Source organism: Callithrix jacchus, chromosome 5, assembly GCF_049354715.1.
Source record: "Callithrix jacchus isolate 240 chromosome 5, calJac240_pri, whole genome shotgun sequence".
In the NCBI taxonomy this organism is placed as follows: domain Eukaryota; kingdom Metazoa; phylum Chordata; class Mammalia; order Primates; family Cebidae; genus Callithrix; species Callithrix jacchus.
The window spans coordinates 151,718,241-151,737,659 of NC_133506.1; the positions used below are offsets into that span (position 1 = coordinate 151,718,241).

General features: G+C 40.1%; 1 protein-coding gene across 14 annotated transcripts in view; it reads right to left on the reverse strand.

Moving 5' to 3' along the window:
- The window catches only part of N4BP2L2 (NEDD4 binding protein 2 like 2), a 107,103-nt gene that overhangs the window by 44,099 nt on the left and 43,585 nt on the right, over nt 1-19,419 (reverse strand). For 3 of the 14 annotated variants that reach the window (XR_013536207.1, XR_013536210.1, XR_013536208.1), the window contains one exon: nt 905-1,080. The exons of the other annotated variants lie outside the window; for them this stretch is intronic. The gene's annotated coding sequence lies outside the window, so the exon portion shown is untranslated. The remainder of the gene's footprint in view (nt 1-904; nt 1,081-19,419) is intronic. 14 annotated transcript variants of the gene reach the window in all.

A 19,419-nucleotide genomic window follows, 5' to 3' on the forward strand; every position in this document is an offset into this window, starting at 1 on the left:
GAAGTCATTATTAAAACAATGAAATTTTGTTTTTTCTTCAGAAGTAAAATGAAAAAAAGAAGGAAAAAGTATCCCCAAAATGTATAAATATGAAAAAATATTAATTACTGAAATTAAAAACCTTGTCAACAAACAAGGTCATGAGTTAAGGACATCTAATGAAAGAATTACTAAATGGAAAAAGACATCTGCAGAAAATATCCAGAAAGCAGCAATAAGAAATAAAATGATGAAAAATATGAAGGTTAAGAGACAGAAGAGAGAATGAGAAGATCAACATACATACAATCGGAGTCTCAGGAGAAGGGAAGTTGCCGGGAGAGATGGAGAGAGAGACAGAGACACAGCCTGAGAGGGAGAGAGGGGAAAATAGGAGCTGATGTTTAAAGAGATTTATCATTGATAAATTTCCAAAACTAATGAAATATACCATCCCACAGATTAAAAAAAAAAACAAAACCCAACAAATCCAAAATAGGATAAATACACACACAAAAAAAATCCTCACCTAGACATCTTATAATGATACTTCAAAACATTAAAGCCAAAGGGAAGACCTTAAAATCAGACAGAAAATGACAGGCTATCTTCACAGGAATAACAATGAGAGTTCTAGTTACCAGTAACAACAGAGGAAGAAGACAGTGGAATCATAATTTCACTGTAATGAGAGAAAAGAACTGTCAACCTACTGTTCTCTATCTAGTGAAAATATCGTTCATGGAGGGGAGAAAAATAAATATATTTATTTTCAAAGAAACAGAAACAGAGATTTGACCTGGATTACCTCATTTAAAGCAATCGTAAAGAGTGAAATTCAGGCAAAAAGAAAGTAATGTCAGATAAAGAGTCCAGATTAAAAGTCCACTTGACAGGTAATTTTAGTGAGAATTCAAGCACTTACTAGTTAGTTGGATGGCACCATATTTAAAGTCTCTTCAATAATAAAGAGACTTTTTTTTATATACAGTTTTAATCTTTGAAAGTCAGATGCTAGATCCATTGCCTCATTACTTGGAGTTTCCATCGCACCTGAGTTGCTCTCTTACTAGGAAACATTTGATATTTCTTCAGACACACCTGAAAATGGAAATAACATTTAGATTGTGCTTCACAACTTTCAAAGTGCTTTTATAAACATGATCTTGTCCAAATTCACAACTATGGTAATATTATTTTCATTTTATAGACTGAAGAACTCACAGAGTATGATTTCTCCAAGACCATATAGTTAATAGAACTCAAAAAGGTTTTCTGAACCTAAAGACTGCACTTTTTAGGCCATACATGGTGACTCACGCCTGTAGTCCCAGCAGTTTGGGAGGCTGAGGTGGCAGATCACTTGAGGCCAGATCACTCAAGACCAGCCTGGCCAATATGGTGAAACTCCTTCTTTACTAAAAATACCAAAATTAGCTGGGCATGATGGTACATGCCTTTAACCCCATCTACTCAGGAGGCTGAGGGAGGAGAATCGCTTGAACCTGGGAGGCAAAGGTTGCAGTGAGTTTAGATCACAACACTGCACTCCAGCCTCAGCAACAGAGTAAGACTCTGTATCACAAAAAAAAAAAAAAAAAAAAAAAAAAAAAAAAAAGATTGCATTTTTTAGATTGTGTTCTGCCTTTAAAAGTTCTGTAAATATCTTTAGGATTAAAATACATCTATTAATCAAAATTTTAAATGGAATCCACATACATACACAAGTGAAAATGGAGGGAAGTTTTCTGGCTGAAGAGAGAGCATAGTCAAAGCTCCACTTACACAGCTTCCCACTATCTGCCTACAGTGGCTCCTAAACTCTTCTGTGGACTAGTCTGAAGCTCACTGATTGACACCATCATCCTACTTTCATCTTATAAAGAAGTCTCAGACTCATTCGCGTTACTTAGTCTCTAACTCAAATCACTTTCTCTCCACCCCAAAATGACTGTCAGTATTCACCTACAGACATCCAAGACTTAGAGGATCTTTGAACTCCTCCAGATTGAATAGTATGTATACGTTTCAGGTTAAGAGTCCTTGTTATTACAAGGACTGTTTACAGGCAGGGGAACTATTTCATTGGGTTCTGAAAGGAGTCCATGATCCACAAAAGGGGTATCCCTCTGGTTCTGGCTCATAACATCATGGCTTTAATTCACATCTCAAATCTTATATTCAGGGCCAATGTTCCTGGTTTTCATTTAGTTTTCCTTCTTGACTATTATTCAAACTCTTATTCTGTAAGTACTTGACTCAGTCTAGTCCAGTTTCTGGAACTTCATATCTCAATGCAGATGGTGACCCTGTCATATTTTTCTGTGTAATAAATTTTATAGTATTCTACAATTCAAAACCTAAATATATATGTATATTTGTGTAACTATATATAATTTAAACCTTCAGAGCTCTGTTGCTTGTATCTTCCCAGGTATATGGTACATGGAGGCTTTCAACTATATTTGTAGCTGGCCTACAAATAAATGAGCACTGTTAGCTTATGCTGTTTTGTATGTCTTAAATATTGCATGTAAATGTCAATAAAAAATATATAAAACTTAAGCAATACCCTCCAGGATCCTAGCCAATGCCCGATTCATCATGGGTGATCAATAGTGATCTGTTGAATAAATTTTTATACATAGGTTTGGTTGTTTTATCAGGTTGTTATTATACTTAAGATGACACAATATATTTATCTTAGCTGATTGTATACAATGAATGGTTATAGCGGGGTTTACATATCGAGTGTGATTATAATTAAATTATTTGTAATCACACTTGTTTAAGATAGAATCTCACTTTGTCACCCAGGCTGGAGTGCAGTAGTGCCATCTCAGCTCACTGCAACCTCTACCTCCTGGGTTCAAGTGATCCTCCCACTTCAGCCTCCTAAGGAGCTGGGACTACATGCCCAGCTAATTTTTATTTTTGTTGTTGTTGTATTTTTGGTAAAGATGTGTTTTCTTTCTTTTTTTTTTTTTTTTTTGAGACGGAGTTTCACTCTTGTTACCCAGGCTGGAGTGCAATGGCGTGATCTGGGCTCACTGCAATCTCCACCTCCTGGGTTCAGGCAATTCTCCTGCCTCAGCCTCCTGAGTAGCTGGATTACAGGCACATGCCACCATGCCCAACTAATTTTTTTTTTTTTTTTTGTATTTTTAGTAGAGACGGGGTTTCACCATGTTGGCCAGTATGGTCTCGATCTCTTAACCTTGTGATCCACCCGCCTCGGCCTCCCAAAGTGCTGGGATTACAGGCTTGAGCCACCGCACCTGGCCCTTTTTTTTTTTTTGAGATGGAGTTTCGCTGTGGTTACCCAGACTGGAGTGCAATGACACTCCAGTGAGACAGAGTTTCGCTCTTGTTACCCAGGCTGGAGTGCAATGGCACGATCTCGACTCACCGCAACCTCCGCCTTCTGGGTTCAAGCAATTCTCCGGCCTCAGCCTCCTGAGTAGCTGGGGCTACAGGCACGAACCACCATGCCCAGCTAATTTTTTTGTATTTTTAGTAGAGACGGGGTTTCACCTCATTGATCAGGATGGTCTCGATCTCTTGACCTCGTGATCCACCCGCCTCAGCCTCCCAAAGTGCTGGGATTATAGGCGTGAGCCACAGCGCCCAGCCAAGATGTGTTTTCACCATGTTGGCCAGGCTGGTCTCAAACTCCTGACCTCAAGTGATCCTCCCACCTCAGCCTCCCAAAGTGCTGGGATTACAGGCATGTACCACCACACCCAGTTAATTTTATATTGGTTTTTTTTTTAGACTAAGACATACACAACTCCTGAAAGTGAGCCTGGTAGTATCATTCCCATCTTGTAAATGTATTATGTAATGGCCAAAAAAAAAACTGTAGCATAAAATTACTAAATTATTATTTTAGAAATTAATTTTTAAAGTACGCATGAGATGCTATTACCATTCCTACTCTACCACCGTATAGTAAGTATAAATAAAGATCATCTGCCACATTCCTGTCCTTTACTGTGTGTTAGTCTGGATGCCAAGATGTGTCTGAAATTTAGTGATGTACAGCCTACAAAAATCAATTGTATTTGTATACACTAGTCTTACTGAGTAGTTATAGCAGGAAATATTCTGAAGCTTACCTTAATAGCTTTAACGAGGAAATTTTAAATAAGAATATAGAGGTTAAAATAGGTTGAAGAGAAATAGTCTGTTCATCAAAGGCTACCTGCATTTTTTTTTCCTTTTTTGAAAATCAGATGGCATTTTTCTGCCCTTATTTGCAACATATGATCTTGACTTAAAGTCTTCCAGTCACCCTGATAGATTTGCTTTGCCCATCTACATTTTCCCACAGTACTTCTCTTAAGTTGAACACATTTGTGAAAATACTAGTTGTGAATTGTAGCCTCTGGCCAAGTGTAAGAAGAGGGTTTCCCAAGATAAGATTTGATTTGACTAATAAACATTAGTGCTGGGCTGTAAGTGAACGAATGGACCAAATACGATGGCTACTGCTTCGGATACCAATGATTAAGTTTACCACATTAGTGAAATAATTGGATGAAAATTCCATAGACAGAAAATTTAGGACACACTAGAATTTAAAAAGTCTGAATAAGTATGTGTTAGTTTGAAATACAAACTAGTAGCAGGTAGAACCAAATACCAGCATTCAATCCAAAAGGTAATTTTGTCATATGAAAATAGTGTAAGAGAAATTTTAATTGTATAGCTAAAACACCTAAACATTCTTAACAGTTGAAATAACATAAAAAATTCTACAAAATGTTGTCTCAGCTACTTGGGAGGCTGAGGCAGGAGAATCGCTTGAACCTGGGAGGCAGAGGTTGCAGTGAGCCTAGATTGTGCCACTGCACTCCAGCCTGGACAACAAGAGCTAACCTCCATCTCAAAAAAGAAAAGAAAAATCAGTCCGGGCCAGGCCCAGTGGTTCACATCTTACATAATCCCAGCACTTTGGGAGGCCAAGGCAAAAGGATTGCTTGAGGCTAGGAGTTTGAGACCAGCCTGGGCATTATGGCAGAATCCCATCTCTACAAAAAATACAAACATTAGTCAGGTGTGGTGGTACACATCTATAGTCCTAGTTACTGGGGGGGGGGGTGGTGGTGGTGGTAGGTAGGAGGTGAGCTGAGGTAGGAGGATTGCTTGAGTCTTAGAGGTCAAGGCTGCAGTGAACTGAGATCATGTCACTGCACTGGAAGCTGGGTGATAAAGTGAGACCCTGTCTCAAAAAATAAATAAATAGAATAGAATAGAATAGAATAGAATAGAATAGACTAAGAAAAACCAGTCTGATGTGCTATAAGTTGCACTTACCTGCAAATACGTAACTTGAAAAAATGTAGCTAAAAGTTTTTCATCTTTAATAAAGTAATTTTCTTCCTAAAAATGGATCTAAGGTAGTTTTTTGGTTTTTTCTTTTTTTTCAGACACAGTCCTGCTCTTGTTGCCCAGGCTGGAGTGCAATGGTATGATCTCAGCTCACTGCAACCTTTGCCTCCCAGGTTCAAGGGATCCTCCTGCCTCAGCCTCCTGAGTAGCTGGGATTACCAGCAGGTGCCACCACAACTGGATAATTTTTGTACTTTTGGTAGAGATGGGGTTTCACCATGTTGGCCAGGCTGTTCTTGAACTCCTGACCTCAAGTGATCCGCCTGCCTCTGCTTCCCAAATTGCTGGTATTACAGGCATGAGCCACCATGCCCCGCCATAATTCTTTTTTAAAAAATAGCTAGAAAATACAGTCTTACCTTCATCTTAAATATATGAAATACTGTTAGAATATGTTGGATTATTTCTACTTAGATAACCTCATAACTAAATTATTGCCACAATATAATAGTCTTTAGCCATAAAATTAAAAGCATAGGAAACGTAGCATTTATAAAGAATACTTAGAATGCAGAAAATTTTCAACTTACAAAATAGTTGTTTTCTACATGGCTGTGCAAACTGACATATTGGTACACTGCTACAAAATAATTGTATTATAGTCACAGGCTAACTACAAAAAATTTCACTAAAATATGTGGTTTGTTTTCTTTCCTTCCTTTATTCTCACCTTTCTTGTTATTTTGTTATTGAAAATTGTATAACATGATTATTATTCTTGTCAAATAAGATTAAAATCATTTATTTTTTTACCCACACAAAAAGGAAATCAGAAGAGTTCCTGAAGTAAATGAAGAACAGTTGGAAAAGGAGGTAAACTAGATTTTGGTTTTTTTTTCTTATCTTGTCCATGTGCTCTCCTCCCAGAGATAAACTAGATATTAAGAGATTTCAGAACTACACACACACAATAAAAGCCCAGGTCCAGATGGCTTCATTGGTGAATGCTATCAAACATTTAAAGAAGAATTAATATCAATACTTCAGAAACACTTCTAAAAATAGAAGAGGAAGGAATACTTCCCAGTGTAGCCTACGAGGCCAGTATCACTTTGATATCAAAACCAAAAATATCATGCAGACCAAATCTAGCAACATAAAAAAATGATTAAACTCCATGACCAAATGTGATGTTACCTCAAGAAAGCAAGGTTAGTTTAACATCCAAAACTCAAATACTGTAATAAACCATATCAGTAGAATAAAGGATAAAAACCACATCATCTCCAAAGGTGCAGAAAAAACTTGGGCAAAATCCAGCATTCTTTCATGACAGAAACCCTTAAACTAGAAACAAGAAGAAAACTAAGAGCTGGGCACAGTGGCTCACACCTGTAATCCCAGCACTTTGGGAGGCCTGGGTGAGAGATCAGTTGAGCCTAGGAGTTGAAGACCAGCCTGGGCAATATAGCGAGACCTACAAAAATATTAAAACATTAGTTGAGTGTGGTGGTGTAGGACTACAGTCCCAGCCACTCAGGAGGCTGAGGAGGAAGTGTTGCTTGAGCCTGGGAGGCAGAGGTTGCAGTGAGCCGATTTCATCCACTGCACTCCAGCCTGGGTAACAGAGATGTCATCTCAAAAATAAAATAAACTACGAATAGAAACAAAGCTCCTTAATCTGATATAAAACATGTCAGGTGCAGTGGCTCACCTCTGTAATCCCAGAACTTTGGGAGGCCAAAGTGGGTGGATCACGAGGTCAGGAACTCAAGACCAGTCTGGAAATACAAAACTTAGCTGGGTGTGGTGGCGGGTGCCTGTAATCCTACCTATTTAGGAGGCTGAAGCAGGAGAATTGCTTAAAACCAGAAAGCAGAGGTTGCAGTGACTTGAGGCCCCGCCACTGCACTCTGGCCTGGGCAACAACAGCGAAACTCTGTCTAAAACAACAACATAAAAACGTGTACAAAAACCCCACATTCATGATACTCAATGGTGAAAGGCTAAATATATCACCCTGAAGATCATAAAAAAAGACAAGAATGTACACTCACCATTTCTATTAAACATTATACCAGAGGCGATTAGGCAAGAAAAAGAAATTCTAAAATACAAATTGGAAAGAAAAAAGTAAAACATGTCTGTTTGTAGATAACAGGATCTTATACATAGAAAATTCATAGGAATGTAATTAAGAACTATTAAAAATAATAAACTGGCTGGGCACAGTGGCTCCTGCCTATAATCCCAGCACTTTGGGAGGCTGAGGTAGGCAGATCATGAGGTCAGGATATGGAGACCATCCTGGCTAACATGGTGAAACCCCATCTCTAATTAAAATGCAAAAAATTAGTCGGGTGTGGTGGCACGTGCCTGTAGTCCCAGCTACTTGGGAGGCTGAGGCAGGAGAATCACTTAAACCCAGGCGGTGGAGGTTGCAGTGAGCTGAGACTGTGGTACTGCACTCCAGCCTGGGTGACAGAGCAAGACTCCATTTCAAAAATAAGCAAACAAACTAGTTCAGCAAATCTCAACATCTGAGATCAACATATAAAAATCAATTGTATTTCTGTACATTAGCAAAGAATAAAGTTATTAGAAGCAAATTTAATAAAAGAAGTAGAAGATGTATACTCTGGGCTGGGCACACTGGCTCACACCTGTAATCCTGGCGTTTTTGGCAGGCTGGGGTAGATGGATCGATCAAGTACAGGAGTTTCAGACCAGCGCAGGCAATGTGGCAAAACCCTGTCTACAAAAAATAGCCAGGCATGGGTACACACCTATGGTCCCAGCTACTCAGGAGGCTTAGGCAGGAGGATCACTTGAGCCTGGGAGACAGAGGTTGCAGTGAACCAAGATTGCACCACTGCACTCCAGCCTGGGTGACAGAGCAAGACTGTCTCGAAAAAAAAAAAAAAAAAAGACTACTCTGAAGACTACAAAGTATGTTGAAAAGGCCGGCCCAGTGGCTCACACCTGTAAGTCCAGCACTCTGGGGGCCAAGGCAGGCAGATTATTTGAAGTCAGGAGTTCAAGACCAGTGTGGCTGATATGGTGAAACCCTGTCTCTACTAAAAATTAGCTAAAAATTAGATGTGGTGACGTATGCCTGTAGTCCCAGCTACTTAAGAGGCTGAGGCAGGAGAATCACTGGAACCCAGGAGGTGGAGGTTGCAGTGAGCCTAGATCGCACTACTACACTCTAGCCTGGATGACACGGCAAAAGTCCCTCTAAAAAAAAAAAAAAAGAAGAAAATTAATTAATTAATTAAAGAAGGCAGGCATAGAGGCCCACATCTGTAATCGTAGCTACTCAACAGGCTGAGGAAGGATCACATGAGGCCAGGATTTCCAGACCAGCCTAGGTAACATTGTGAGACTACATCACTAAAACAACTTTAAAAATTAGCCAGAAACTACAGCCAGTGTGGTGATACATGCCTATAGTCTCAGCTACTCAGGATGCTGAGACAAGAGGATTGCTTGAGCCCTGGGATTTGAGACCAACCTGGGCAACAAGATGAAATGTTGTCTCTAAAAAAAAACAAAAATTATCTGGGCATGGTGGCATGCACCTGTGATCTCAGCTATCTGGGAGGCAGAGGTAGGAGGATCACCTGAGCCCAGGGAGGTTGAGGCTGCAATAAGCCACGATCACACCACTGCACTTAGCCAGAGTGAGAACCTGTGTTTTAAAAAAAAAAACGAAAAAGAAAAGAACCTGTGTTTAAGAAAAAAAAAAAAAAAGGAAAAAGAAAAGTAAAAGATAAAATATTTAGGCCAGGTGTAGTGGCTCACACCTGCAATCCCAGCACTTTGGGAGGCCAAGGTGGGTGGATCATTTGAGGTCAGGAGTTCAAGACCAGCCTGACCAACCTGTCTCTACTGAAAAAATATAAAATTAGTCGGGCGTGGTGGTGCACACCTGTAAACCCAGCTACTTGGGAGGCTGAGGCAGGAAAATCACTTGAAACTGGAAGGTGGAGGTTTCAGTGAGCTGACATTGAACTATTGCACTCCAGCCTGGACAAGAGCAAAACTCCATTAAAAAAAAATTTTTAGTTAATATAGTAAGCATAATCATTCTGAAAAATAAAGAGCTTGTAAAAATGCTCACAACATAGTGAAATAAAAAAACTAAGATATAAAATAATGACAATCCATATTTCCTATACACCTTCTATGGGAGAAATATTTATTATATATAAAATCTCACCTAATCCTACAATAACCTTTTAAAGAATGTACTATCATCAACCCCATTTAACAGATAAAAGAAATAGAGGCTGAGAAACTTGCCTAGTTTGCATAATTAATAAATGCATGGACCTAGACTTAAACCAAGGTCTCTCTGATTGCAAATTTTGTGTTCTGTACCATTATACTATAGAGCTATGTTAGGTTGGATTCAGGAAATGTGGCACATATACAACATGGAATACTAGGCAGCCATAAAAAGAGGTTATGTCCTTTGCAGCAACATTGATGGGGCTGGAGGCCATCATCCTTAACAAATTAGTGCAGAAACAGAAAACCAAATACTGCATGTTCTCACTTATGGGAGTTAAACATTGAGCACACATAGATACAAATACAGAAACAACAGAAACTGTGGACTACTAGAGGGTGAAGGGATGAAGATGGGTAGTGAGTACAATGTCACTACCTGGGAAACGGAACCCATACTCCTAACCTCAGCATCACACAATATTCCCATGTAACAAATGTGCACATGTACTTCCTGAAACTAAAATATAAGCTGAAATAAAAATAAAATAAAATAATACATTTAAATTGTAAATTATCCCACAATTTTAATAAAGGTGCGTAAATGTGTTTATTGATATATTTAAACATGTGCATATACATGTTTAGAAAGACAGGAATGTGTTAACCGGGCATGGTAGCTCATGCCTATAATCCCAGCACTTTGTGAGGCCAGGGTGGGTGGATCACGAGGTCAAGAGATCAAGACCATCCTGGTCAACATGGTGAAACCCCATCTCTACTAAAAATACAAAAATTAGCTGGGCATGGCGGCGCGCACCTGTAGTCCCAGCTACTCGGGAGGCTGAGGCAGCAGAATCGCTTGAACCCAGGAGGTGGAGGTTGCGGTGAGCCGAGATTGCACCATTGCACTCCAGTCAGGGTAACAACAGTGAAACTCTGTCTCAAAAAAAAAAGACAGGAATATGCAAAATGCTAATGGTGGTAAGTTTTAGGGGTTTGTTTCTTTGTGATTATCTGTGTGGTGAACATGTGCTACTTTTGTAATGGAAAAAAATAAATACACTCCAAATGTTTTCTTCAGTAAAGAAATGAGGCAAAAAAAGAAAATATACAAACCATTGTGTTTAGTTTTCTCAATATTTAAACTCCACTTTAGAATAATAAATCCTCTTATATATTGAATATAAATTTTGATTAATAAATATAAACTCCTAGTGGCGCACGCAGTAACCTCAGCTACTTGGGAGGCTGAGGTTTACATATTATTGATATATATATAAACCTCAACCTGAGAGGCAGAGCTTGCAGTGAGCTGAGATTGTGCCACTGCACTCCACCCTGGATGACAGAGTGAGACCCTGGCTCAAAAAAAACAAAATAATAAACTTATTCTGTAACAGAAATATCCTGTGTGCAAAGTCAGTCCTAGCTAATAAGACTTAACAATGTTAATTGTTAACTTCCACATTCTAAAAAAGTTTACTTGGTAACTTTATTATTTGATGACTTCACTACATTCTCATCAGCTACAAATTGGAATGATTCTGATTTGAACTATAATGTAGCGTGTTGAATTTTTCCATTTCTGTCATGTATGCTGTTTTTACTTTGAGAAAATACTGTTTTAAAGTTTACTATTGCCAGTAATAACAACTGCTAAGTCCTCAAAGTTAACATCTAGCTTATCCTTAAATAAACTGACCTTATTATATTTATCCTTAGCCAATTTTTTTTGCTTCTTTTTTCTTTATATTTTTAAGTTCTACTTTTTAAGGGTTTAGAAAAGCCAGCCAAATTTTTAAAAAACATATGTAGATAAAGCAGCATATATTTTAAAAATATATTAGATTTTAAAACATCATTTTCCTAAAAGTTAAATTTCCCAAAAGAACTAATTTCCGAATCTTCTAATACCTTCTCATTACTTCAGTGTGATTGCTCCAAATACAGAAAAGTTTTTTATCTCCCCTTGACAAGATCACTGCTGTGTGCATATAAACCACGATTAACAAGGTATATTGGTTCAATATTCTAACATTACCTCCAATTCTATCAAAAGGTTCACCCTCTAATATTACAAATCTAGTTTAAACCTCAAGATTTAGTCAACACCCCTCCTGATGAAAAAAAAATACTTGGAGTTCATTTCCAATGCTAAGAAACAACACAACACATTGACAACATTGCTTCACAGATACCTACTGATCACTACGAAAAATGTACAGCCAAGGGACGATCCAAGACAGCCAATCGCTAACATCTTGGGATTGCAGCTCCCAGTGAAAGCTCAGAACGAGAGGACGCCACACTTTCAGACAAATTTTGGTCGCTCACAGAGCAGAAGATTCCCAGTGGAGGAGCTCCACGGGTCGCCAACATGACTCTTGTGGCCAGCACAGCGGTTTTGCCGGCACCTCGGCGGCAGCTCTCGGTGCAGAGTAAACGGGACTGGTTCCCCTTCTGACCGAGGTTTGGAGGAGCCACACGGGTCGCCAGCGTGACTCTTGTGGCCGGCGCAGCGCTTGTGCTGGCACCTCGGTGCGGCAGCTCTTGGTGCAGAGTAAACAGGACTGGTTCCCCTTCTGACCGAGGTTTGGAGCTCCGGGAAGGCAGAGTCGCCTATTACGAACTCAAGAAGGAAGCCAGACTGGAGATTCCTGGGCAGAAAAGCACCATCAGTCTTAACGCCACTGTTTTGGCCGGCGCAGTGGGTTGCTCATATTTCGGTCCTGGGAATTAACAACTTGGACGTCCACTCAGAGACCTAATTTAAAGTTGGTAATTACAAAGATGACAGGTGGATAAATTTACAATGATGGGAAGAAACCACCATAAAAAGGCTGAGAATACTCAAAATCAGAATGCCTCTCCCTCTAAAGAGGATCACAGTTCCTCATCAACAAGGGAACAAGACCTGATGGAGAACAAGTGCATCCCATTAACAGAATCAGGCTTCAGAAGATGGATAATAAGAAACTTCTGTGAGTTAAAAGAACATGTTGTAGCCCAATGTAAAGAACTAAGAACTTTGAAAAAAGGTTTGATGAAATCCTAATGAGAATAGACAACTTAGAGAGGAATATAAGTGAATTAATGGAACTGAAGAATACAATGCAGGAACTCCTAGAAGTATGCACAGGTTTAAACACTCAAATTGTTCAAGCAGAAGAAAGGATATCAGAGGTTGAAGTCCAACTTAATGAAATAAAATGAGAAAACAAGATTAGAGAAAAAAGGATAAAAAGGAATGAGCAACGTCTCCAAGAAATGTGGGACTATGTGAAAAGACCAAATTTACATTTGATAGGTGTACCTGAATGTGATGGAGAGAATGAATCCAAGCTGGAAAATATTCTTCAGGATATTATTCAGGAAAATTTTCCTAACCTAGCAAAGCAGGTCAATATTCAACCCCAGGTAATACAGAGAACACCACAAAGATATTCCTCAAGAAGAGCAACCCCAAGGCACATAATCGTTAGATTCACCAGGGTTGAAATGAAGGAGAAAATACTAAGGGCAGCCAAAGAGAAAGGTCAGGTTACCCACAAAGGGAAGCCTATCAGACTTACAGCAGATCTCTCAGCAGAAACTCTACAAGCCAGAAGAGAGTGGGAGCCAATATTCAACATCCTTAAAGGACAGAACTTTCAGCCCAGAATTTCATATCCAGCCAAACTAAGCTTCACAACTGAAGGAAAAATAAAATCTTTTATGAACAAGAAAGTACTCAGAGATTTTATTACCACCAGGCTGGCTTTACAAGAGCTTCTGAAAGAAGCATTACACATAGAAAAAAAAACAACCAGTATTAGCCTTTCTAAAAATATACCAAAAAGTAAAGAGCATCAACATAAAAAAGAATTTACATCAACGAATGGATAAAACAGCCAGTTAACATCAAATGGCAGTAATTCTAAATTTAAATCGACTAAATCCCCCAATCAAAAGATACAGCCAAAACCCAACGGCATGTTACATCCAGACCCGTTTCACATGCTAGGATACACAAAGACTCAAAACAAAGGGATGGAGAAAGATTTACCAACCAAATGGAGAGCAAAAATAAATAATAAATAAATAAAAAGCAGGAGTTGCAATTCTCATATCTGGTAAAATAGATTTTAAAGCAACAAAGATACAGTGGTAAAAGGATCAATGCAACAAGAGCTAACAATCCTAACACCCAGATACATAGAGACTTAGACTCAATGAGACAGAAAATTAATAAGGATATCAAGGACTCGAACTCAGATCTGGAACAAGTAAACTTAATAAATATTTATAGAGCTCTCCACTTTAAATACACAAAATATACATTCTTGTCAATACCACATCACACCTACTCATAGGTTTAAATGAAACATTGATTGGTCATTATTAATACCCATTTTTTTTTAGAATAAAGCAACATTTCCATTCTCTCTCCCTCTTTTTCTTCCTCTCCTTCACTCCTTTTTTTTCTTTCCTTCTCTCAAAAAAAGAAATCAACTTGTAGACCTCCAGATCCAGGTCGGCAATGTCTCTCTCATTGCTTGATTTCCTTCCTTTCCTTCTCTCCCTCCCTCCCTCCCTCCCTTCCTTCCTTCCTCCCTTCCTAAAAAATATAAATAAAAAATAAAAAAAAAAAGAAAAATGTACAGCCAAATATAATTTTATGTCATAAACAATAAAAAAATCAGGCTTAGATTTTATGCTGTGCAATAATTCTCTTAACAATTGTTTAAACCAAAATTAGGACAACTAAGGTGTTCAAATATCACCTTCCCTGATAAAGCCCATATTGACCCCCACCTTAACACTGCAACCACTTCCCCTCCTTCTCCCTCCCCTACACACATAATTTTATCCTGAGCAAAGCACTCCTGCTTTTTTTCCTTAATACTTATCATTTTCTAACAACGATATAGTTTGTCTTCTTCCACTCATGAAGTTTTGTCTGCCTACCAGTACAGAGAACAGCGCCTATGACACAGTAGGCACTGTTGAATCAATAATTTTACCCACTAGGTAGGTGGTGGAAGCTATTGTTTTTATTGGAGTATGTGGTGACTTATACCAGTGGTCCCCAACCATTTTGGCACCAAGGACTGGTTTCATGGAAGGCAATTTTTCCAAGGGGAGGGGGTGGTTTTGGGCATGAAACTGTTCTACCTCAGACCATCAGGCATTAGATTCTCATAAGGAGTGCAGCAACGTAGATGCCTCACATATGCAGTTCATAATAGTTTGTGCTCCTATGAGAATCTAACACCACTGCTGATCTGACAGGAGGCAGAGCTCAGGCAGTAATGCTCACTTGCCCACTGCTCACTTCCTGCTGTGCAGCCCAGTTCCTAACAGGCCAGGTTCAAGTTCCAGGGATTAGGGATCCCTGACTTACACAAATGGGTGGAAATGTAATGTTTACTTTTGTAATTAGAGTAAATCCTCATTTTTCAGCCAGCTTAAAGCAAAAAAATACTTTTTTCAGGAGCCTTGAGACCTACTAATACCTCCAAGGTTTAAGACAGACTTATACAGTGGCTCTGAACCTGAAAGAAACAAACAAACAAAACAAAAAACAACAGAACCCAGAGAAAATCCATAGTTCTGAGGTTTTGAAGGCAACAGGGGCAGGGTGGTAATTTTTTGCTATCTGGGAGGAGGTCTCAAATGACTCTTCTTACGTGATTATTGCAATGTTTTTCATCATGCTCACCATGCATATTTTACATATATTATCTAATTTTCACAAATTATATACTTATGAGGTAGGTATAGAAGACATTGGGGAGATTTAAGTAATTTTCCCAAACACCTGGTAGGTGGCAAAAGTCTGACATTTAAAGTTTGCACTCATAAAAACTATTACATACTCAAGATAAATTACAAACCTTCACAGATTCCAGCATTACCATTATTACTTTGACTCATCTTGCTCCTATTATACTAACTAGATGAAACACAGGAAGGGAAAATAATTTTTGTGGATGTAGAATAAATTTGAATAACTTGAAATTATGAATAATGCCTTTTGATGGGTTGGTCACACCAAAAGAACTCTAGGCTACAAAGCAGTTGTGCCAATAATCAACAGGGAAGATTAACAACCAAACAATTGACAAAACAAAACAATCTGAAGTTTATAATAAAAACTGAAAAAAAGTACATACATATATATATATATATATTTTTTTTTTTTTTTTGAGATGGGGTCTCGCCATGTCACCAAGCTGGAGTGCAGTGGCGTGATCTTGGCTCAGTGCAACCTCTGTCTCCCAGGTTCAGGCGATTCCCCTTCTTCAGCCTCCCCTGTAGCTGGGATTACAGGTATTCGCCACCATGCCAAACTAATTTTCTATTTCTAGTAGAGATGGGGTTTCTCCATGTTGATCAGGCTGGTCTCGAAATCTTGACCTCAAGTAATCCATCCACCTTGGCCTCCCAAAGTGCTGGGATTACAGGCGTGAGCCACTGCGCCTGGCCAATTTTTAAGCTCATCATTTATGCAGAGACATAGAAAACAACAAAATGTGTGAATGTTTTGTAGCTTTTTTCTTTTCTTGAGACAGACTCTCATTCTTTTTTGAAACTGTCTCATTTTTGAGACAGTCACCCAGACTGGAATGCTGTGGTATGATCTCAGCTTACTGCAGCCTCTGTCTCCTGGGTTCAAGTGATTCTCCTGCCTTACCTTCCCAAGTCCTCATCCTCCCAAGTAGCTGGGATTACAGGCGACTGCCATCATGTCCAGCTAATTTTTGTATTTTTAGCAGAGACAAGGTTTCACCATGTTTGCCAGGCTGGTTTCAAACTCCTGAACTTGTGATACACCTGCCTCGGCCTCCCAAAATGCTGGAATTAACAAGCGTGAACCACCATGCTTGGCGCTACAGTGGTTTTGGATCTTCCTCCCTCCCTGATGGTTCTCTTACGCTTTCAGGACTTCAGGCTCCTAGACCTTGAAATCAATGAATGAAATTGGTTTTCCAGGTTCTCTAAAGATGTTGGCTTGAGTATTTCTTCTGCATTTTTCCTTAACTTTCCTAAGCAGAATATCCTGCCCTACCTGTGTTCTCCAAGACCCATGTTCTATCAATAATCTGGCTGGCCAAAACCTCAACGAAGTCCCTTTGCTCCCACCTCCTCTGCACAAGTTTTCAGACTTCTCCCTAAAACTGGCAGACATAGAAACACATCTGTTGTTAATTCAACATGTACAAGTGAGAGGTCACACTCTATTCCCTGTACCCCAGAAAGTCTGAGGGTACAAATTCTAGCTGCCAATTAGTTCCAGTGAATAACACCTCATATTAGGCATTCTCTTCTCACAGTTTCTCTGGGACTCTACCTATCCCAGAAAAAAATTAGAACAAACTACACAGCTTTCTTATGCACAAACTGCCATGGATACTCAAGAATCTATGAGTCTCAAATCTCAACGGGCTAATATTCAGCCAGTATACTCTTATAGCCTTAAAGTTTGTTAAAATACTGAAACTTGTCTTGCCATTTGGCAAATAGTGTCCTGAGCCACTGCCTAATCCTGTAGCCCAGCATCTTCTCTAGGATCCTTATTAACCCATCAACAGGTTAAGGACTGGCACTCTAAAGGGCCCATAGTTTCCTTCTCTAGCATAGTAACCTGCCTGTATACTGAACAGTTAGCACCCATGCAATCAACCCCTACGTCCAGCCCTCAAAGTTGTACCTTCTGGGCAATGCCTTTGGATTCTACTAGATACTCCCAAGGAATAGGCTGTGCATTTCTAACCTTTCCCACCCGGACATGGGGAAACTCAAATAGGTCTGGACAGGAATAGATATAGCACTAGCCAGTCCAGATTACTGAATCCAGTTCCTGTTCTTTCGTGTTTCCTCTGCCAGATCTGGCCTGGTACCCAGCAGAAGATATGGTATCAGTGACAGCGGCACTGACATCTCATCAGGCAAATGCCCAGTGTCTTTTTTTTTTTTTTGAGATGGAATCTCACTCTGTTGCCAGGCTGGAGTGCAATGGCATAATCCTCGCTCACTGCAACCTCGGCCACATTCTTCTTTTAAAGAAGGTAAGTGAGAAAACATCCCTAACCCAAAACCAGTACCTATCCACCACATCCAGCAGGCACTGGTCCCATTTCCTTCTGAGCTCCGCCTCCGACATGTTCCCACCCACAGCTCCAGCTTTCCTCTCACTTTAACTGCATTTAAGAGACATCTTGTAATGATTCCTCATGCAAGAGTTCAAAATAAGAACTCCTGAATCTGTCGGCTACTCTAACAATACGGGTTCTGACCTGATAGCACCTTATCACTAATCTTGCCCAAGCCTTGATAGGCCGGCCCATATTAGGGTAGGTAGGGTTAGGTGGGAGTGGGGTGAGGTGTTCATACAAATTAAAGTGAACTCCTGCTTCTCAACAAAAACAAGGTCCCTTTTGGTCAAGAAAAAGAGAGGTTTCACTAAATAACACTCTTGGTAACCTGCCATCCCTTTCAAATGGATGTATTAACTTCTCTTTTCTTTTTTCTTTTTTTTTTGAGACAGAGTTTCACTCTTGTTACCCAGGCTGGAGTGCAATGGCGTGATCTCGGCTCACTGCAACCTCCGCCTCCTGGGTCCAGGCAATTCTCCTGCCTCAGCCTCCTGAGTTGCTGGGATTACAGGCGTGCGCCACCATGCCCAGCTAATTTTTTTGTATTTTTAGTAGAGACGAAGTTTCACCATGTTGACCAGGATGGTCTCGATCTCTTGACCTCGTGATCCACCCGCCTCGGCCTCCCAAAGTGCTGGGATTACAGGCTTGAGCCACCGTGCCCGGCCTCACTTTTCCACAATATAGAGAGAGAGTGAAAACATGAAATAGGGAGAATCCCATCTTCCGGTAATAAATCCTAGTGCTTTTTTTTTTTTTTTGAGACGGAGTTTCACTCTTGTTACCCAGGCTGGAGTGCAATGGCGCGATCTCGGCTCACTGCAACCTCCGCCTCCTGGGTCCAGGCAATTCTCCTGCCTCAGCCTCCTGAGTTGCTGGGATTACAGGCGTGCGCCACCATGCCCAGCTAATTTTTTTGTATTTTTAGTAGAGACGAAGTTTCACCATGTTGACCAGGATGGTCTCGATCTCTTGACCTCGTGATCCACCCGCCTCGGCCTCCCAAAGTGCTGGGATTACAGGCTTGAGCCACCGTGCCCGGCCTCACTTTTCCACAATATAGAGAGAGAGTGAAAACATGAAATAGGGAGAATCCCATCTTCCGGTAATAAATCCTAGTGCTTTTTTTTTTTTTTTGAGACGGAGTTTCACTCTTGTTACCCAGGCTGGAGTGCAATGGCGCGATCTCGGCTCACCGCAACCTCCGCCTCCTGGGTTCAGGCAATTCTCCTGCCTCAGCCTCCTGAGTAGCTGGGATTACAGGCACATGCCACCATGCCCGGCTAATTCTTTGCATTTTTAGTAGAGACGGGGTTTCACCATGTTGACCAGGATGGTCTCGATCTTTTGACCTCGTGATCCACCTGCCTCGGCCTCCCAAAGTACTGGGATTAGAGGTATGAGCCACTGCGCCCAGCCCTAGTGCTTTTTAATGGGGGAAAACAAAAACCCAAAGAACTCTGGCTCTAAAAGGATGAGGGTAGCCTCATGTACTAACTCCACAGAAGGGATAAACCAGTCTATTCATCTTTCTTTACATCAGAGAGGCCTCGTTTCTCCCAAGTTCTTAGTTTGTTCTAACCAGTAACCTGGACAGCTGAAATGATTCAGCTGATTCTCTGTTACATGATCTGGAAACCCAGACAAAAACTGAGGTCACATCACCCTGAGAGATGCTATACTTCAAGTCCTTTGTAACCCTCTGGCCACCACTGAAACTAAGACAAACAAA